We start from the raw sequence: 19,360 nt of genomic DNA on the forward strand, positions 1-19,360 counted from the left end.
ACCACCCTTCTCACACTCCCTTTTTCCTCTCCTCCTGATTTCACTCTCAAGCCCATCTCTCCATTTCTCCATCAGTAGCCCTCTCTCTTTCCCCTAACCTCTCTCTCTTTCTATGATAACCAACCACCCTCCCTCTGTTCCTTCCCTCTATTATAATTTATGAAAAAAAGAGCAAAAGTAAAAAAGTTTCCCAAAGTAACAAAGATGATAACTGATGATAAATACCAAGTGATTATTTTTTTATTGTTATTTTTAGCATCCCTTTTTTGACCATTATGAATATTTTAACTAAGAGATGATGATTGATGATAAATACTGATTGATGATGGTGATATTATTATTATCCTTTTTCCCACCATGTTTAATATTTTATTTATTCTAAACCCTTACATGGTATGTCTTTAAACAATAGACAGGTTTAATGAATATCCTCTAAGGATCTTGTTAATTATCAGTTAGGCAGCTGAAAGTCCCACAGTAAACCTCGTAACAATTACTAGTTATTAGTCACCACAAGATTATTGTTCCTTCATCCCGAGTATGCTAATTGGAAAGGTCCAATTGACTTGTCTAAAATATAAATACCAAGCCTTGTGTTCCCTGTTCAGGGTAAAAACAGAAAGGCATTTTTGGTAAGGGATTCAATGAGCAGTTCTTATTTACATATTTACATACAGGTAAATATACATACTGTATATACTTGAAACTACAGTTGTCACCTAAACACAGATCCTATTTGAAGATGCACAGTCACAACAGTTTGAGCTGCAGATTATATTAACATGCATAACCATTAAATCACTATACAATCATAGCCATACTAATACATTTTGAGTAAATGTACGTAACATCAGATCATGTGAACAAAATTGTGTGTAATGAATTGTTTATATCCAGGAACTAAAGGTATAATTTATTGATATAGGCCAACTGCAGACCCAAAATAAATAACTCAATACTGTAGAGTTATTACTGAGTTTTCTGTGCATGTGCGTCTGTGGTTTTTTAAGTATAACAGTCAATGATACATACTTCGCAAAACTGTTTAGTTTTAGTAATTTTAAGCATTTTTTGCATATTTTGGACATTTTTCACAATCCCAGAGTTATCATTAAAAGCCTTAAATGAATCCTGTGTCATCAAAAGTAAAAATGCACTACGGTTATAATAGGTTTGGAAAGCAAGTTTATATATCTACATGTGGGCTTCTGTGTTTGAAGAAAATTTTTATATATACAGTCATGGCCGAAATTGTTGGCACCCTTGATATTTTTCCTGAAAATCAAGTATTTCACACAAAAAAGGTATTGCATTAACACATGTTTTGCTATACACATGTTTATTCCCTTTGTATGTATTGGAACAAATATAAAACAGAGGCAGAAAAGCAAATATGACATAATGTCACACAAAACCCCAAAAATGGGCTGGACAAAAGTATTGGCACCCTTAACTTAATATTTGGTTGCACACCCTTTGGAAAACATAACTGAAATCAGTCGCTTCCTATAACCATCAATAAGCTTCTGACACCTCTCACCCGGAATTTTGGACCACTCTTCCTTTGCAAACAGCTCCAGGTCTCTCTTATTGGAAGGACACCTTTTCCCAACAGCAATTTTAAGATCTCTCCACAGGTGTTCAATGGGATTTAGATCTGGGCTCATTGCTGGCCACTTCAGAACTCTCCAGCGCTTCTTTGCCATCCATTTCTGAGTGCTTTTTGACGTATGTTTGGGGTCATTGTCCTGCTGGAAGACCCAGGATCTTGGACGCAAACCCAGCTTTCTGACACTGGGCCCTACAGTGCGACCCAAAATCCTTTGGTAATCCTCAGATTTCATGATGCCTTGCACACAGTCAAGGCACCCAGTGCCAGAGGCAGCAAAACAACCCCAAAACATCATTGAACCTCCACCATATTTTACCGTAGGTACTGTGTTTTGTTCTTTGTAGGCCTCATTCCGTTTTCGGTAAACAGTAGAATGATGTGCTTTACCGAAAAGCTCTATCTTGGTCTCATCTGTCCACAAGACGTTTTCCCAGAAGGCTTTTGGCTTACTCAAGTACATTTTGGCAAACTGTAGTCTTGCTTTTTTATGTCTCTGTGTCAGCAGTGGGGTCCTCCTGGGTCTCCTGCCATAGCGTTTCATTTCATTTAAATGTCGACGGATAGTTCGCGCTGACACTGATGCTCCCTGAGCCTGCAGGACAGCTTGAATGTCTTTGGAACATGTTTGGGGCTGCTTATCCACCATCCGGACTATTCTGCGTTGCAATCTTTCATCAATTTTCCTCATCCGTCCACGACCAGGGAGATTAGCTACAGTGCCATGGGTTGCAAACTTCTTGATAATGTTGCGCACTGTGGACAAAGGCAAATCTAGTTCTCTGGAGATGGACTTGTAACCTTGAGATTGTTGATATTTTGCCACAATTTTGGTTCTCAGGTCCTCAGACAGTTCTCGTCTCCTCTTTCTGTTGTCCATGCTTAGTGTGGCACAGACAGACACACAATGCAAAGGTTAAGTGAACGTCTCTCCTTTTTATCTGCTTTCAGGTGTGATTTCTATATTGCCCACACCTGTTACTTGCCCCAGGTGAGTTTACAGGAGCATCACATGCTTGTAACATTCTTATTTATCCGCAGTTGTGAAAGGGTGCCAATACTTTTGTCCAGCCCATTTTTGGAGGTTTGTGTGACATTATGTCGAATTTGCTTTCTTTCCTCCCTTTTTTTGTTTTGTCCCAATACACACAAAGGGAATAAACATGTGTATAGCAAAACATGTGTTAATGCAATACGTTTCGTGAGAAATACATGATTTCCTGGAGAAATATCAAGGGTGCCAACAATTTCGGCCATGACTGTATATGTATTTTATGTGCAGTCAGATAGCACGTTATTAGCAGCTGTAACTGCATTTACACATTAAAAAGGAAATCCTCAGGACTGATAGAATTGAATTGTCAGACTCTTCCTCTGCAAATTCTATTCAGAAGGTCAATACACACTGTAATGTCAGAACACTCAAGGTCTTATGTTATTTGGTCAAATGATAATTGTTAGCTGTTTGAAGAAACAAGGGTTGTGAACACATAGCTGGCTGGCATTATTTGTTATAATCAATAAATGAGTGTAAAGTTAAGATTTTTTTAAAGGAAAATGTGAATATTGTTTAATAGCAAGATCAAAAGTGTTTAATCAGCCAATCAACTTTCTCTATATCTTAGTAAATAAGAAAAAAAAAAACACACACACATCAAGGGAAGGTTTACCTGCTAGAGAGAGGATGATAGAAGGAATGACCTAGGGTATGGGGTATATGACTGCATACATGAAGGAAAGATAGGTGCATATATAGGCTGGGCCTACAGTATACTGTATTCTGGATGTGCTGAGTCTATGTCCTTGATAAAATATGTATGTATAGAAGAACTTAGTATTCTAACAGGGACTTACAAGGCTTCTTGTTACCGTACATTTTTGTATATACACCAACAAAGCGTCTTGTTATTGTATATTTTTGTATATACACCAACATACTATAAGACTTTAAGCTGAGTACACATGGATCGAAAATTTGGCCAGTTCAGCAGCGACTGATGACTTTTCATCTGTGTGTGATCCTCCCTGTTTGATAGAAGTTGATCACCAATTGACTTCTATCTAACAGGATTGCTGGAAAACCATCTTTCAGTCAGCTGCTGAAGCCTATTGGCTGCAGCGCTGATCATTATATTCTGTCAGAATACAGTAGCACAAAGGGGAGCATTACTCCATCCATCTTGCTTGTGTGGATGGGGGAATCCATCACGTTTTTGTTTTCAGCCTCCTGGCTGAATGAGAAAAAATATGCATGTATGCCCACCTGAATACCTGGAGAATGTTGCTGATATAATAATTTATGTGGCAGATGTGGTCGTGAGTTGATGAATGTAAAGTTGTGCACTAGCGGGGGAAAAAAATACATGCGTCTTACATTCTAGGATTGGTACAGCAAGGGGAGTCAACAGTGGAGAAGGATATGGATGTTGTGATCGATCATAGACTAATAGCATGAAATGCCAAGCTGCAGTTTCTAAAGCTAGCAAAATCCTCTCTTGAATAAAAAATGTATAGACTCCATGGAAAGTAACACAATTTTGCCTCTGTACAAAGTGTTAATAAGACCTCACCTGGAAATCAGTTCAGTTTTAGGCAACATTTCACAAAAAGGATATCGGAGAACTGGAGAAAGTGCAGATAAGGGCAACCTAACTGTTAAGAGGCATGGAGGAGCTCCGCTAAGAGGAAAGATTAGAGGAATTGATTCTCTCTTAAGAAGAGAAGATAAGAGGATATGATCAACATGAATAAATATGTGGTTCATACAGTGAACTTAGTATAGAATTATTCACTTTAAGGCCATCAGAAGACAAGGGGGCACTCTTTGTGAAAATGTGGAAGACTCCCTCAGTAGAGTGTTTTAAAAAAAAATAGCTGAATGCATTCCTAAATGCACAAATTATAATGGGAAATTAGTATTTAGAGATAACAATAGACTAGGGGATCCAGCGAATATCCATTTGCCTGCTGGGGGATCAGGAAGGATCTTTTTTTCCCTATTGGGGTAAATTGGATCATTATTTTTTTGCCTTCCTCTGGATCATCTGTGGGTATAGGATTTTGTATATGAAGGTTTTGTGTGTGTTTTATTGGTTGAACTGGTTGTACTAGTGTCTTTTATAACCTATGTTACTATGTAATATTTTTATAGAATGTGTAGTATGGCACTGTTAATTCTTTGTAAATTATTTCTTTATCATTACCTTTCCTAGATATCAACATTATGAACAATGGAACAATTGAACAAAACAACAGTGAAAGAATTTATTCTGTTGGCTTTTTCCAATTTCCAAAAGTACCAGATCTTACTTTTCATTATTATACTCCAAATGTACATTATCAGCATTGCTGGAAACTCGGCTGTTATTACTCTGGTTAAGGTTGGAACTTCCCTCCATTGTCCAATGTATTTTTTCATCAGTGCCTTTGCTGCTTTAGAAATCTCTTTTGTGTCTGTTACAATTCCCAAACTCCTCACCAACTTGATTGCTGCAGATAGAAGAATATCTTTCACAAATTGCTTTGTACAGTTATGTCTTCAGTGCACTTGGTATAACAGAGTGCTACATGCTTGCAGTTATGGCGTTTGATAGAGATTTAGCAATTAACCATCCCCTAAGATATTCTACAATTATAAACAATATGGTCTGCACCGCCTTAACAATTTTTCCTTTTACAGTAAGTTTTATCATTGCTTTATTTTCCACCATTTTCACAGCTGACTTGGTATACTGTGGACCCAATGAGATCAACCATTTTTTATGTGATTTGGCTTCAGTGCAGAATTTAGCCTGTTCTGATCCCCTGCTTAGTAATTTAGCCACAAACATTTCTGCAGTTTTTGCCAGTTTGACTCCTTTCATTTTTATCTTAAGCTTCTACACACACATTATTATTACCATAGCCAAAATTAAGAGCGTAGAAGGTAAATACAAAGCATTCTCCACTTGTTCCTCCCATCTCACTGTTGTCTGCCTCTTCTATACTTCAGTTATCATAGTGTACATAAAGCCAAAGAGTAGCCATTATGACAAGTTTCTTGCCCTTATGTACACTATCGTCACTCCTTTTTTAAATCCTTTTATTTATACTTTAAGAAATAAAGAAGTAAAAGGACGCTTTTAAAAAATTAAACATTTTCAAGTTCTAGAGAATTTGCAAAATGAATGAAAAATATAGTCATATTCTCTAGGCTTATTACATATATTTCTGTTTCTGATTTCAATACCCGCTCATGTAAAATGAAAATGAAAAACATTTGAGTTTTTTTTCCAGCAAATGATTTGAATGATTAAAGTGTGTGGAGCTTCTATCCTTCAAAACCTATATAAATGGGGGGTGTGGCTGAACGTGGCATGTGAGAGGAAGCAGCTCACAGAGGCCGGTGATCTGCACACAATTCTTCCCACAGCCTGTATACCACTCTGGTTCAGTGGCTTACCAATTCCCACACACCCTCAGCACCAGTCCACTTTCTGTGCCTCTCAGTGCCCATGATGACATGCAAGAGCAAAGAAGAGCTTGAGGCCCATTACTCCCAAAATGGTGCCCAGCCTTCACTGCCACAGCTTTCCACCTGGATAACAGAGAACCCAAAGAAGGCAGCCAGTAAGATGGGAGGGAAAACCCCTCGTCCTGCAGGAAAGAATCTGCTCTGTAAATGCTCTATTGCACTCAAAAGCTGCAGGGCCCTCCTACCCCTGCTTCTGCAGAAGATCCAGAGACTAAATGTGACACTGCACACAGGGAATGCGCCATCTTAGACCTTGAACCACAATCATGCTCAAAGCCTGATCCAAACACCAAGGGGGATGCACAACCCACCCTGTGAAAAATCCTGAATGTGGCACAGAAATATACAGTCCCTGTAGACACTCTTAGGCACAGTTTGTGGGGTTATGTGAAGTGGAATCCTTTCTGCGACAGGATCTTTAGAAGATCTGGGAACATAAACCAGTCATTGAGAGTGACATACAGTAGAGGACCAGCTACCCCCCTACCTGTTCTAACACATCACTCGTTTGGGATAGAGTGGATGATCTCATGAAAAGACTTCAACATAACAACATTAGCATTGTGGGGCTGCCAGAACAGATGGAGGGAAAGGAACCTCATGGATATTGTGGAGACCTGGCTCCTGGAAATTTTCAGTAAGGAGGCACTCACACCACTTTCTTCACAGGACCCAGCCATGCACCCTACTACAGGGTGTCCCACCTAGACCCATGCTTGTCCAGCTACTCAATTACAGATCCAGGTAGATCATGTACTTTACAGTCTCTGGGCTTTTATTCAATCTAATGTAAGGATAAAAATCAAACGCATTTTGGGGGTTCACAATTCCCCTTTCATGGGTTGTTTGATGAAAATGAGAACAAATCTGTATTGGAACTGTGCCAAGAGAAGGGATCTACTAACAGCGGACAGGCCTAAGTTTTGTATCCTCATTCTTTAAATACGTTATAGAGAAAGAAGGAAACTCTGATTTAATTTCCTCCTCCTTCCCTTAGATAATTAAGCATCCTGGTGGAAGATGTGTTATAGCAGGCCAATGTGATCCTACATAAAGCAGAACTGAAGGATCATTCATTACTGCAGTTTGCCACCATCCCATTTATACATAAAGAATACCAAGAATAAAGTGTGGAAGGGACTTTCAAGGCACACAGAGGAGTGAACAACTCTCCATACAAAATGACAATATCATATACAGTTTTGCTAAAACGTTTGCATACCCTGGCAGAAATCATGACATTTTGGCATTGATATTGAAAATATGATTGTGCCAAAAAACTTTTATTTAAGGATAGTGACTGTATGAAACCTTTTTTTACCAAATGTAGTTGTTTGTCTCTTTTTTCATTCATAATGATAAAATAGCCATTCAAATGGCCCTGATCAGAAGTTTACATACTCTGGTTTGTTTGTCCTTGGTACAGACACATAAGGCGACACACACATACACAGGTTAAAATGTCAAATAAAGGTTAATTTCCCTTATCTGTGGCTTTTTAAATTTCAGTTAGAGTATGTGTGTAGAAAGTCAATGCGTTTATTAGGTCTCATGTGGATGCACTGAGCAGGCTAAATACTGAGCCATGAGGAGCAGAAAAGAATTGTCAAAAGACCTACATAAGGTATTGGAACTTTATAAAGACGGAAAAATTTATAAAAAGATATCCAAAGCCTGAATATGCCAGTCAGTACTGTTCAATCACTTATTAAGAAGTGGAAAGCTGCATGGTCGAGTTGCCATAAAAAAGCTGTTACTGCACCAATGCCACAAAAAAGAACGGCTACAATATGCCCAACAACACCTTGACATGCCTCACAGCTTCTGGCACACTGTAGTCTGGAGTCACAACCATACGCACTATGTTTAGAGAATACCATCACCACTGTGAAGTATGGAGGTGGCTCACTGATGTTTTGGTATGATTTCTAAAAGGCATGGAGAATCTTGTAAAAATTGATTGTAAGATGAATGCAGCCAAGTTGAACCTCCAGTGGTTAAAGCAGAAAAAGTTGAAGGTTCTGGAGTGGCCATCACAATCTCCTGACCTTAATATCATTGAGCCACTCTGGGGAGATCTCAAACATGGGGTTCATGCAAGATGACAATAGACTTTGCATGCCCTGAAGTCATTTTGCCAAGATGAATGTGCAGCTATACCACCTGCAAAAATTCAGCTCCTCATAGACAACTATTACAAAAGGCTGCATGCTGTCATTGATGCTAAAAGGGGCAATACACAGTATTAAGAACTAAGAGTATGCAGACTTTTGAACAGGGGTCATTTCATTTGTTTAATTGTTGAAATAAAAGAAATGTGTTTTGTGTGCTCACTCATGTTTTCTTTAAAAATGGTACATACTGTATATTACCAAATTTCCAAAGGTATGCAAACTTTTGAACAATAAAGTTTGTTTAAAAAATTCAATAAAAGATGATTTCATAAAAACCCAGGCTGGAAAAAAACTACTAGACCCTCAGATGTGTTCTTTACCTCTATAGTCCACATGACATCAATAGTAACAACATATCTTGCACAGCAAATGATAACAGCTGTGTAGATAACAATGCATTTTAATTTGACTCTACAGAAAGCAGCATGATATTGCTTTAGGGAGGAAGAGTTATTTTGACTATGACACTAGCTCCTTCTCATATAAAAATGCATTCTCAAGGGTGGAGATTTGTCTAAGCCTAAGATAATATTTTTTTTTATGCAAAATGTTTAATTAAGCAGATGACTTAATGCATGCAAGGAGCTCACAATGTTTGACAAGAAAGGAGTATATTACTATGTACAGTATACCCAATCAATTTTTTGTTTACAGTTCGGACATAATAGGAAAAAAATCGGAATCCCTGTTGGGTTTCAACACATTTGGGTTTCAAGTGAGCGATAATCTAAAAGAGGGACATGGATTGCAATAAAAAGCTGTCCAGGGCTCTAGTTCTCTCCTACTCTACTAAAAAAAAGTTGTTTTTCTGTCTTTGTTGTATCTCACTTTCAGTCTATTGAAATAGTTGTCAATGGGACATTGAGGTATAATTTCTTTATTCTATCTCATAGAGCCAACTTCTATCTTATCACAGCTAGCAACACAATTGTATACAATGGATGGCATGAAAGGAAGCCATTCATTGTTTACAATTGTCAGGTGACCTGCTGTGATTGGTCACAGTGGTCACATGATACCAGCAATGGGCCAGTAAACAGATTGGTCATCGACTGTGTCCTATGGACACAGACGGTGACAGATCTCATCACAGCGAGGCTCCGCGGGTGCGTGCAAGGTGGTGATCCATGAGGACATCATATGAAGCTCACCTGAATCGCTGAAAGTCCCTCTCGGCTGTCATTGTGCTATTGGCTGGGCAGGAATGGTTTAAAATTAGTGTCCAGTCAAAACATTCTTATGAAGATTAAATTGGAGACATTTTAGAACCTTTGTTGGGTTTTTGCTGTGGAACTCCTTTGGCGAGATTCTCCCTGTTCCACTAACAATGGCTTCACCAGACATGAAATAAGGGGAACATCTGCAACAAGGATACAGACAGCAATTAAAAGTTGTCGTTGGTTTAGTCGTTTCCTACTTTACAAAATCAAAAAAGTGTATCTGTGTTGCTGTTAGTGATTGAGCCCTTTTCTCTGTACGGTGAAACCGTTCTCAGCTAAAATGAGGAGAAATATCCCTAATGGAGTGCTAGATAGAAGTACAAACCAAAAGGGGCGCAACCATTCTCCACTTTCAAAACTAGGAAAGACATTTATTAGACTGGACATATACTTTTTAGGCTAAATTTACCTTCTAGATCAGTGTTTTTCGACCTTTCTTCACGCACGCTTTACAATTGCACACAATCAGGGGCACACTAGTCTGAGGGCTCATTCAGACAAGGAGGTGCATCTGAGCACAAAAGTTACTTTGCATGTTCCCACATATTGCATTTTTTTTTATTAGGCTTCTCTATGCGCATGACACATGCATAAAAGGTGCTGGCATGATTTTTAAATTGAGCCATAAACAAAATACATGTGGTACCATGCATTTAAGTTGGCACAAACAAACATGCAATTGGTGGATGGCCAATAAGAAATAATGGCACTTGTATGCTACTGTAAAAGGCCATGCATTTTTGTGTGGTGCAAGAAATTTGCAATTTCACACGTGTTACTACACTGCACCTGGTGTTGAAAAAGCCTAAAATGTAGTTTGTAAGACAGAGTAAAGTGGTCAGTAGAATGAAATTCCCTCCCCCCCCCCTCCTAGCACAAATCCCCCTTCTAGCACAAATGCCCCCCTGCAAACCACCCCTCCTTTCTAGCACCCCCCCCCTTTACCCTTGCTGCAGCAAAATGATACAAAGCCTTGTACAGTCCAAACATAAAAGGGTTACTGTGTACAGAGAGGAGGGAGAGTACGGATAACAGCCAAAATGGTGTGTCAGGGATGGACTAGGGGTATCATCCATTGGTATGTTACGGGTGTATCAGGAAGTCTGAATATGGTGGCATTGACCTCTTTATAGCTGTTCACTTCTGATTTACAAGTTAGACTCTTGGGAGGATGAATCTCTTTAACCACTTCCAGACCGGACACTTTTACCCCCTTCCTGACCAGGGCAATTTTCAGCTTTCAGCGCTATCACACCTTGAATGACAATTGTGCGGTCATGCAACACTGTACCCAAATGAATTTTTTACCATTTTTTTGAGACAGATAAAGCTTTATTTTGGTGGTATTTATTCACCGCTGGGATTTTTTTTTTTTTGTAAATGTAAATGAAAAAGTCCAAAAATTTTGAAAAAAAGTGTTTTTTTTATAAAATTTTGCAAATAAATAATATTTCATCATAAATCTTGGCCAAAATTTATTCTGTTATCTTTTTAGTAAAAAAAAAAAATCCAAATTAGTTTATAACCAAAAATTATAATTTTAAACGGATTGCTTTTACACCCATATAGGATGTAAAAGCAATCATTTCTCTTACTCTCTGTCTGCATTATTGCAGTCATTGAGAAGTACTAAATGAGCTGTGATTGGTCACAGCTTGTCACATGGTACAAGGCTGTTGTGAATAGCCTTGTACCATGTGACCTCTGTGATCATTCACAGATTTCACACGTAGTAAGCAATGATGTCACAAGTGACATCTTGCTTACTACTTTGCATGTGATCACTGATTGGCCAATCAGTGATCACATGATCGGGACCTTGTACAGGACACAGCGGGCACCGGATCGCGGTGCTGCGCACTCCCGGGGAGCGCGCACAAGCAGGGTGCGGAGAGGCCGTTTATAAACGGCCACCCGACCCTGCACTGCCACTGTCTGGCCGTTTATATAGAACGACCGGTCCGGAAGTGGTTAACTTGTACATCATAATTGGACAGCTATAGACTCTTAGGAGGATGAATCTGTTGCTTGACTCTCTGTTCTCTAGGGTCAAGCATTTCTTAGGTGGGGAGTTGTGGAGAAGTTACTCCCACCTTTCCTGCAGACTCAACAGGCATTTCTTTCAACTCCTCTTATTTTGGAATCTGTGGTACACACTCTGATGTGTCAGCCCTGAGTATAACAAACTAGTTCTCAGTAGTGGACAGGGATACATCAGTGGAGTCAGACTGCCACGGCCATGCCATTCCTAGAGCTTCCTTTGCCTCAAGGATGGGTTTCTGCAGTCAAGTCACCAGATCCTGTCTAGTGAAAAGGTAAACCAGTTAAAGGTGATTTGGTCCGGTTGGGCACTTGCATGGTTTCAATCAGAGGAAAGAGATGATTTTGATGTCAGGTCCTCCAAGGACCTGTCTTTCCTTCCAGGTGAATCTGGTATATCAGAAAGCCTGGCAACTGTCATTGCCCAATACCATTAGCCAAATATAACTACATAGTTAGTCTGGCTGAAAAAAGACAAAGGTCCATCCAGTTCAACCAAAAAAAAAAAAAAAAAAGTTATAATCTTATACCCACTATTGATCCAGAGGCAAAACCCCCCCCCAGCAAAGCAGGATCCAATTTGCTCCTACAGGGGAAAAAATTCCTTCCTGTTCCCCCCAAGAGGCAATTGGATATTCCCTGGATCAGCTTTACCTATATATGTTAGTATCCAGTTATATTGTGTGTATCCAAGACAGAATCCAGGCCTTTTTTTAAAGCAATCCATTGAGCTGGCCAGAACCAACTCTTGAGGGAGTCTATTCCACATTTTCACAGCTCCTACTGTGGAAAAACCTTTCCATATTTGGAGATTAAATATCTTTTCCTCCAGATGTAAAGAGTGCCCCCTTGTCCTCTGTGATGACTCCAGAGTGAATAACACTACACCGAGTTCACAATATGAACCACTGATGTATTTATACATGTTAATCATATCCCCCCCTTAATCTTGAATAAATTAATTGAATAAATTCAGTTCCTCTAATCTTTCTTCATAGCTGAGCGTATCCATGTCTCATATTAGTTTTACTTTCTCCAGTTCCCCAATGTTCTTTTTGTGAATTGGTGCCCAAAACTGAACTGCATATTCCAGATGAGGTCTTACTAATGATTTGTACAGGGGTAATTTTATATCTCTCTCTCTGGAGTCTATACCTCTTTTAATACAAGAGAGGATTTTGCTGGCTTTAGAAACCGCAGCTTGGCATTGCATGCCATTATTAAGCTTATGATCTACAAGAAATCCCAGATCCTTCTCCACCATTGATTCCCCCAGTTGTACCCCCCCTAGTATGTATGATGCATGCATATTCTTAGCCCCCAAGTGCATAACCTTACATTTATCAACATTAAACCTCACTTGCTACGTAGCTGCCCATTGAAACAGTGCATTGAGGTCGGCTTGTAAGTTGGAGACATCCTGTAAAGACTTTATTCGACTGCAAAACTTGGTGCCATCTGCAAAGACTGAAAATGTATTTTGTATCCCAGACCCCATATCATTTATAAATATATTAAAAAGTAAGGGTCCCAACACTGAACCTTGGGCTACACCACTGACATTAGACCAATCAGAGTATGAATCATTAACCACTACTCTCTGAAAACGATCTTTTAGCCAGTTTTCTATCCATTTACATACTGATTTTTCCAAGCCTGTAGACTTCACCTTACACATTAGCCGTGTGTGGGGAACTGTGTCAAATGCTTTTGCAAAATCCAAGTATACCACATCCATCGCCACCCCTCTGTCCAAGGTTTTGCTCACCTCCTCATAAAAAGAAATCAGATTTGTTTGACAACTTCTGTCTTTCATGAATCCATGCTGGCTGTTGCCTAAAATATTTTTTTCCAGAAAGAACTCATCTATGTGGTCTTTTATTAAACTCTCCAGTATCTTCCCAACTATAGAAGTTAAACTAACAGGTCTATAATTACTTGGTAAAGATTGTGACCCCTTTTTAAATATTGGCACCACATTGGCCTTACACCAATCCAGTGGTACTATGCCAGTCATTAAAGAGTCCCTAAAAATTAGAACCATTGGCTTTGAAATGACAAAGTTCAATTCTTTAAGGACTCATGGGTGTATGCCATCCAGTCCAGGTGCTTTATTCACCTTTAGACTGTCTAAATATTTTTGGATCATATCAATTGTGAGCCAATGTGGATCATCTGGAGCTGTGTCAATACCATGCCCACTATGGTCCTTTATTTAATACCTTCTTCAGCTCTGTATATACAAATTTGCCTTCTCTTTGTCCCCAGTCACCCACTCTACATTATTTTGTAAAGGGCCTACATGCTCGGACCGAACCTTTTTACTATTAATATATTTGAAGAATTTTTGGGGGTTGGTCCTGCTATCTTTTGCAATCTGTCATTCGTTTTCAATCTTTGCGGCCTTTATTTCCTTTTTGCATATTCTGTTATATTCTTTGTAATGTTTAAACGATGATAGCATTCCTTCATTTTTATATTGAATACAAGCTCCTTTCTTATTATCTATAGTTTTTATAACTTTGGCCGTCAGCCATATAGGTTTGATTATTAGCCTTTTAAACTTTTTGCCCATCTATTTTGCAGTGTGTTCACATACAGTCTTTTTTGAAAAACTAAAATTTCTGTGTTGTGTTCATCGATGCTGATATTCCCTCTCAGTCTATGTTTTGGAGAGCAGCTTTCAGCCTTGGAAAATTAGCTCTCTTAAAGTTGAGCATTTTTATTTTTCCCATGTGTGCTTGTTGTTTACAGCCAACAATAAATTAAATCATGTTATGGTCACTGCTACCCAAATGTTCTTTTATATGGACATTCATAATAAGCTCTGCATAGTTTGAGATTACCAAGTCCAGCTGAGCATCATTCCTAGTATGAACTGTACCATAAAATTGTCCTGTAGTAGGTTTATACATTTTTGCCCTTTAACGGTTTCTGCAGTGCCATTACTCCAGTTAATTTTTGGGTAGTTAAAATGACTCATTATTATCACTGTCCCAGGCCTTGCAGCCATTCTGATCTGTGCAAGGAGCTGAGTCTCCACCTGCTCATTAACATTGGGAGGCCTATAAGAATCTCCAATGATTACCTTTGTAGTACGCACCCCCATGATGTGCATTTCCATGTGGCTGCAGCCACGTTATTGCCCAAATGTGGCACCCACTGCTTTCTTAACAACCATTGACAGATTTTCTATACTATATAAGATGCCTAGCTCCCACAGAACAAGCTATTTGCCCAGCATTTGGCCCAAACTAACAAGGTTTGGCCCAAACACTTTCATACTGCCAAATAATACAAAACAGATTGAGAACTTCTCGAACATGGATTCTTCACAGCAATGTCTCTGTGGCTCGTTCATTGTAACATGTGGCTGCATTGAATAATCTCTTATAAGACTCAATCAAAATGAGAATCACTACTTTATTTACTGCAGTTCAGAAAACAACTACATGAAATTACCCCTCAAGAATCCTTCTTAGTGGTGTTCAGGGTAGCTCTGGAAACACAGGCAAGTGACTGGAGGAAACCCAGGCCCAAGAACACAGGGCCACCCTACTGAAATTAAAGTTTTCTGGTAGCTGAAGCTGTAGCTATTGGTGAGGCACTCCCCAGAGTACCTGGGTCTTCCGGAGAAACTGTGTGCTACTAATCTTTGGCAGGGCTGCCTAGACACTGGTTCTGATAGAAGAGGTTGCTCATCTGGCTGCAGATCACTTTCCCAGCTACCTCTGCCTTATCAGGTGTAGAGCCTCTGAGCTGTCAAGGGATGTGAAGCTGAGGAAATTTCCCTTATTCCACAAAAATTCAAATCAGCATGCATCTCTGCATGGTGAGTAAATGGGCACCCTGCTACACTAGCTTCCCCCAAAAACAAATCATACACTATCCAAAATAAAAAAGTGTTTAGATACATTTTAACTAAGACACGTTTTAGAAAAATACAATATAACTGAGTACTTTTTGAAAATTAAGAACTGTTGGTGTGGGTGGGCGGTTGACCAGGATGCCTCATTGTTGGTTGCTCTCAACTTCACTAGGGTGAAATCCTTGCCTAATAGACTGGAATCCCACTACTTTTCTATGCCAAACAAGACTCTTCCTAGTTATAGACTGCATGCACAAAATTTGGGGTGAGGTAAAACAATTGCAGGAGGTAACTGGCTCTTTGGCCAGCTTCAGGTAAGATGGATTCTCACAAATGGGACTGAAGCTCAAACTGCAGTATGAGCCTGAGTGGCCAACTTATGGTACTACACATATGTGCCACATTATGTGAGGTGGTAACCTGGTTTCCTTTGCTATATTACAATACCAGTTTGGCCTCCCATAGACTGTGTACTTTTTTTATGCACAGTTTCAACATGCAATGAAGGCTCAAACCAACTCTGGTGCCTGGCGCTTCTCCCCTACTCCTATATTTAACATGATGTTGCAATCACAATGAAGGGCTTTATTTCTTGCTGTTCTAACATGCCGCTGACTACTTATTTGGAAAAATACCCTTGTAGAGTTCTGTAGAGTTCTGGAGGAGATTTGCCTGGTAATCATTGGGAGGAAGCCATGGAATCATTGTGCTCCAGGTCACTTAATGTATCCCAGAAGCTATCAAAACTATATCCGTTGTTGAGGGTGCATTATATCCCTCTTAGGCTGTATACTATGGGTCTCCACCAGAATCTGATTTGTTGTAAATGTAGTAGGGACCATGGGGACTTGATCCATTTGAATAGGCACTGCCCTAAGTTACATAGATATTGGAATATTATTATTATTATTATTATACAGGATTTATATAGCACAAACAGTTTGCTCAGTGCTTCACAATATCTATCTAACCATTCAGTCGTATCCGACCCTTGGCGATTGCATGGACCATCACTCGCAAGCTACTTTTTCCATGAATTCTCTTAGCAAGCTTCACAATATAATGGGAGACAATATAGCAACAATACAGTTCAATGCAAGAGGGTTAGGAGGGTCTGCTCCTTGGAGCTTACAATACATAATGGTTACTACTATTAATCTGGCTTCCCAAACTATGATTGCATTGGATACAAAGCAGTGTATCCTAGAAATTATTGAGGAGGTGGTCAGTGACCGGTGTATAAGGGAAGCAGTTTGTAGATTCCTATTTCAGGCATGCAAACTAGTTCTCTTTCACTGGAAGGCTCCCACTACTCCTACACCACAAGCATGGATTGAGCATATGTGTGTAACCTTACGTTAAATAATATATCAACATATGGCCTTTCAGGCCAAAATTAAGAAAGTATGAGGAGGCTTGCTGAATACTCCAGGATTGGCACCCATAGACCTGATGATGCCCAGATTGTTTTTGTGATAAGACCTTTTGTAATAAGTGACGCTTCAATGATTCTGTACTGAAGATGTGGCTGCAGCTCTCTATGAGTCACCATACTTGCTAAGTCATGCTGATGTGCTAAATTTCAGTTATGTGATAGACATGTGATTTGGGTGTGAAATTATGTATCATTACTATTGCTGTACATCATGGCTGGATGAATTACGTGTTAAACTATGTATACTCTGGACCGTATTGCAGGGAAGTTTCTTAATAAACTTTAATCTTTGTGTTAAAAAAAAGAATTGTTGGTGTAATACATGTGAATATGTTTGTTTCTAAATCCCATGTTACAACAATAAGGTGTCAAGGTAACAATTTCCCACTGGGAGACAGCTTTCAGAATCTGAAAGTATAAGAAGAGTTTGAACTTACTGTGAATTCACAGAATATTTGCCTGATAGGAGCCATGAGCAAACTTGTTTAATCTGTTCATAAGTCTACTTTTTATTAGATATCCTATACTTATTGCAAAAGTGAAAAAAAAACCACATGAACACAAACAGTTCCATAGTGACTATCATTTATACCTCTGACAGAAAACCATAAGTAATCATTCAGAAGGTTTAAGAGATATTTTTCTTCCAGGTAGAGATCAACTATAAAGTTCAAATTTCAAACGTAAGAGGACACTAGTCTCAAAGGTAAGATTATAAACTGTGTATGATTATATGTGTTTGGACACTTATCATTTGAAAAGCACGTGTTAATATATTTTTTGAACAGGGGATTTTTTCACTAGTGGTGGGTTGGATGATTCTTTTTAGAGCAAATTTTTTTATATTTACAACTTTCTAGGGTGGAAAGTAATTTCTATTTAGAATTGTGTAGTCAAGTGGGGTACTTTGAGGATTCTACCACATTTATTTTGAAGATTATAAACTGCATTGTTTATATTCGTGCTTTATCTTTTTTCTATAAAACTTGATTTTACTAAAAGGGTTTAGGGTTTGCAAAACCCCTTAAAAGTCCCTATTAGACCACAAATGGACCCTAAAAACCCCCAAAACTACCTTTACTGGATCACTATGGACTGAATTAAGATATAAGTGCAAAATATAACAACAATCAGTGCCAAGACAAAGTCATCCAGTGCCAAGGGCAAAGATGCCGAACTGTGCAACCACCCCCATTCATGATGTACAAGCTTAGGGGATCCTGTGCCCAGCAGTCACTCGCTTGCCAAAATCACTGCTGCTATCACTACTCCTGTCAGTTCAGTCTTGTAAAATAAGGAAGCCGCCCCCATCTCTACAGTAAACCATTGCGCCCAGGGCAGCTGCCCACCCACCCCGTCAGATCTGATGACAATATCAGATTTTTTGTTTTATTTTTTATATTAAGGTTCTGTTTCCAAGTAGGTAAGTAAGAATAGTGAAGTACAAATTAGCATCCATTTACCCATATTAGCTGGTAATAAACAAATCAATTCTCATTAGATCCAAGAACAGATACTACAGCCTACTCTAATATAATAGGACAACCAAATGCTTAGATTTAATAACCAACATTTAACATTTTGAAAAATAAATATCGAATGAATCTACAAAATTTCTCATATTTTGTCTGAACAAAGTTATCAATCGCATCCATAGTGCTCACTTTTGCATTACCGTTTAGAAATTTAGGATTAGAAATAGACTGCATGACTTCTGACGAGAATGGAACCAAATGAAATTATGAATTGTGCCCCCAATCTTTGGCATTTAAAATAAGTATGTAATAAGAAATAATCTTGCAACCATCTCCAAAATTTCCTGGAACATGGAAGGGTTTCTTCTCTCAATTTTTCCCATAGCTTTTCAAGAGGTGGAGTTTTTGTACTCAACAGAAGGGAGCAATTCAAAAAAATAGAGGGAAAGTGTAGTACTTTTGTACATATTTTCTTTTTTTTATTCATGGTCAAGAACATATTTCTCAACCAGAGTTCCATGGAACATTAGGGTAACAAGAGGTTGTTAGGGGTTCCTTTAGCAATTAGTGATTTCTGCTTCTTGGATAAGTTCCTACTGACACGAAAAAAGCAGAAGCAGGGTTCTGGGGTTAGCAATAACACCTTTATTAAGTTGCAACACACTTACATGTTAGGAAATCACTAATCCACTTGGCAGCAACAGGACAGCACAACTGTAGACAACAAGGGCACAAAGCATCAAATGACAGTATGGGAATGGCCATCCAATCCTGGGATCCCAAAACACCAGATGTGAACAAGGCCTAAGCATAAATGCCTGTAGAAGCATCTTCATGGCAGGCTCATCAGACTTAGTCTGATGAAAATTAAAAACTATTAAAAAAAGTAATTTTTTTACATTAACATAGATTTAGTCATGGCTAAAGCAGTGGACTACGCCTGTGTAGTTGGTAGTTTGCTGGTAGTCACCATTGGAAGCCCATATGACAGAGTAACAATGGCTGAGCACACATGGGAGACATGAA

Source organism: Staurois parvus, unplaced genomic scaffold (genome assembly GCF_062004578.1).
Source record: "Staurois parvus isolate SC_StPar_1 unplaced genomic scaffold, SC_StPar_1.0 ptg000486l, whole genome shotgun sequence".
Taxonomy (NCBI): domain Eukaryota; kingdom Metazoa; phylum Chordata; class Amphibia; order Anura; family Ranidae; genus Staurois; species Staurois parvus.